This window comes from Protomyctophum bolini, assembly GCF_963924005.1.
Source record: "Protomyctophum bolini genome assembly, chromosome: 9".
Classification (NCBI taxonomy): domain Eukaryota; kingdom Metazoa; phylum Chordata; class Actinopteri; order Myctophiformes; family Myctophidae; genus Protomyctophum; species Protomyctophum bolini.
This window is the reverse complement of record NC_137870.1, coordinates 39,877,749-39,881,474: the sequence shown is the minus strand read 5'-3', so window position 1 is coordinate 39,881,474 and position 3,726 is coordinate 39,877,749. Positions and strand designations below refer to the sequence as shown.

At 41.5% G+C, this 3,726-nt stretch overlaps 1 long non-coding RNA gene across 1 annotated transcript; it reads left to right on the top strand.

Moving 5' to 3' along the window:
- The first annotated feature begins 1,246 nt into the window (after positions 1-1,246).
- LOC308321084 lies at positions 1,247-3,162 on the top strand. The gene is made up of 3 exons (XR_013964588.1): positions 1,247-1,295; positions 1,420-1,488; positions 3,056-3,162. It is a non-coding gene; the product is annotated as an uncharacterized lncRNA (long non-coding RNA).
- Positions 3,163-3,726: the final 564 nt, after the last annotated feature.

Genomic DNA, 3,726 nt, shown 5'->3' with positions numbered 1-3,726 from the left:
GGTCAAATCCTCCCAGGGGGACCAAGTCTTCCAGGTGGATCAGAGCAACAGACTGCTTTACCAGGAGAGGGCGCTGCAGGACGTGACGGGGAAGTACAGCCTGGAGGTCAAGGGCACTGCGTGTGTCTCAGCGCAGGTCAGCTCACTATCTATAAATACACTACAGTACTTAGAACTCTTATTCGTCATGCCTTGTAGTTGTAATGATGTAAGAGAAGGGCTCTTTATTACTCTCTGTACAAATCAAACTCTATACTTCCGTTTCCTCAAGATGTCTCTTAACTACAACATCCCGACACCAGTCGAGGAAAGCAGTTTGTCCATCAAGGTCACGCCCGAGGCCGAATGCAACAGCAACTCTCTGAGACGGACGATGACTCTGAAACTACAAAGCCTGTAAGGATCACCTGTAGAGACAGACATGTCAATGACACGATAAACTCAATGCCGCACAGAAAAATGAAATCCACACTAACTAAAAAAGTTAAACATATTAAAGAATGTACCAATGATAGGACCTTGGTACACTTATTCATGTACTGTGGGAGTGCCCTAGGGTACAGACGCTATGGTGTGCTATTCATGAGAATATAATGCAAATCACAAACCAGGATATTTCATATACACCGGCTCTCTTTATTCTGGGTGATCCATCGCCACTAAAACACCTCCCTGCACCTCTAGCTGACTGGATTCAAACAGCATTAATGGTGGGTAGGAAAATCATTGTTAAGGAATGGAAGTCTGAGGTTTTACCTCCAGCACATGTATGGTTCACTCAGCTCTGTATTGTGGCTGCTTTGGAGAGGTTATCCTTTAAGATGAATAATCAGTTGGATAAATATGATCTGAAGTGGGACGTGTTCCTCAGTCATGTTGCAGGTCCCTTGGTGTGATCCATGGTCAGGCAATGCCCTCTTGATTGTTTATTGTATTACTACACATTATGATACGGTTGATGATGCTGCGTTTGGTCGTGTAAATAATGTAAACTATTTTCACATTTTAATTTGATTTTTCTTTTTCCTTTTTTTCTTATCTATCTTGCCTGTCCATGAATACGTACTCTGCTGTTGTTGTTTGTGTTTGTATTTTAAGTTCTCTGTTTTATGTGTTTGTAAAAAATCTAAAATAAAGTACTGATCATAAAGAATGTACCAATGATAATGTAATACTGTATATATTTTCAATTATTTTATACGTACAGATATACTGGACCTGAAGCAACAACAAACATGGTGTTGGTTGTAACGATGCTTTCTGGATTCATCCCAGACCCAGAGTCTTTGAAAAAGGTGAGTTATTGTACACCTTTTTTTGCCTGAGTGTATAAAAACCTTTTAACATTACCTTTGTACATGTTTCTATTTGAGTGCAGAGTTCACAGATAACCAGATCAATGTGATGGTTTCTCCACAGCTGAAAAAGGCGCTGCTGGTGGATCGTGTAGAGCAGAAGGACGACCACGTCATTATGTATTTCAAAGAGGTGAGAGACCAGTTCACAACAACACATTATCCATCCATCTTCAACCGCTTATCCGTAGTCGGGTCGTGGGGGGCAACAGCTCCAGACTTCCCTCTCCAGAGCAACATTAGTGACTTCCTCCTGGGGGATCCCGAGACGTTCCAAGGCCAGTGAGTCGATGTGTTTCCTCCAACTGCGCCTTGGTCTGCCCCGGGGTCTCTTCCCAGTGACGTCCCTCCCTAGGGAGACGTCCGAGAGGCATCCTAACCAGATTCCAGAACCACCTAAGCTGGCTCCTTTACAGGCGAAGAAGCAGCGACTCTACTCCGAGTCTCCCTCACGTGACTGAATTTCTCACCCTATCTCTAAGGGAGATGCCAGCCACCCGTCGTAGAAAACTCATTTTGGCCGCTTGTATTCGCGACCTTAATCTTTCGGTCATGACCCACACTTCATGACCATAGGTGAGAGTAGGAACAAAGATTGTTCGGTAGACAGAGAGCTTTGCCTTCTGGCTCAACTCTCTTTTTGTCACAACGGTGCGGTACAGCGACTGCAATACCACCCCTGCCGCACCGATTCTCCGGCTGATCTCCTTGTCCGTCCTCCCCTCACTCGTGAACAGGACCCCGAGATACTTGAACTCCTTCACCTGGGGTAATGCCTCGTTCCCTACCCGGACTGCACAATCCACCGGTTTCCTGCTGAGAAGCATGGCCTCAATATGAGAACCGGTCCACAATATGATTACACCACATTATGTGTGTAATGTGTGTGTAATACCAATCAGACCACCTTTAACTCCAAGAGTAAAAGTCTAACCTTAATTTACACTCTGAGTTGAATTAACACTAGTTACCGTTTATGTTTTTATAATATGTTTGCTCTCACTATGAAGCGGGATTTCACACTAGTCCTAAACTCTTAACAAAACACACCTACAAGCTTCAACACACAACTGGAAAAAGAAATGAAATCACTGCAAGAGAATATAAGACTGATATCGTGCTTATTGTGTGCTTATTGTGTTTTGGAAATGTGCCTACTAACTACACAACTGAAAAAGTTGGTAGGTTGTTGATAGCAAAACTATAAGCAATAGTACGGTAGTACTATTGTTTAATATTTACAGGGTGCAAATAAAAAGTGACAACGTTTCGATGTTTAAGTTACATCTTCATGAAGATGTAACTTAGACTGGCCTGCTATAGGCTAGAGGCGCGGTTGGAACGCCCTTCTAGCTTATAATAATTGTATTCTACCGACCTGAAGAAAAACAAAACTGATGAAAATAAATGATGAATAATGAATCAGGTACAATAATATAAACAGGACAATCAGTAGTGGTCCTGTTATGCTACAGTAGTATTTACTGTAGGTGTCCTGGATAGAAACCTAGTGCAGTATAATGAGTCCTAATTTGGGAAAAAACATCGTACTAGTGGTCCAGGTAAGAATCTGACAAAAAATACGTACTGTACTGGTGTCTTGGTTAAAGGACCATGGGTTATGGTTGAGAACCACTGGACAGTGGACAATGACAGCATTATAGGAACATGCTCTTGATAATCTACATTTCTGCCAACAGTTAACAAAAGGAATAGCCATCAACCACGTCTTAGAGGTCATGCAGGAAGTCCCCGTTCAGAACCTGAAGCCAGCACTGGTCAAGATCTATGATTACTACCAGCCAAGTGAGTACATGTACAGTAACAGTACAGTGTTACACAACCTCTCCTATTATAGCTATCTGTAAAAAGCTTTAAATGTAAAACTAAAGTTGCTGTATCTTTTTGAGCACAAGCACAAAACGTCACTGCAACACTTTTTCCCCTGTTCTTTTTCAACTGATGCGGCGTAATGCCCCACAGCAAGCGTTTCTTTTTTTTTGTATTTTACAGTTCTTCCACTCAGAACCAGAACACTTTTGGGTTCGGATGTGTATTTCAATCCTCCTTTAGAAAGTCCACTCTGCAGTGATGTTTGTTTACAATTTAGACATTTAGCAGATGCTCTTAATCCAGAGCGATTTACAGTAAGCAAGAACAAAACATGGTAAAATAAAATACATAATCATACGCACATGCTAAGAACCTAACAGTGGAATATCTATATAAAACTATGTGTATAAACTGTAGAGTGCTACTGTATCCTGTTTCCCTATAGGATTCTATCTATACTGTCATCTCAATCCCATATTATACAACATATCTTTCTCCAATCTGAGATTTTCCATGTATTATTAGTTCATGAAAATAA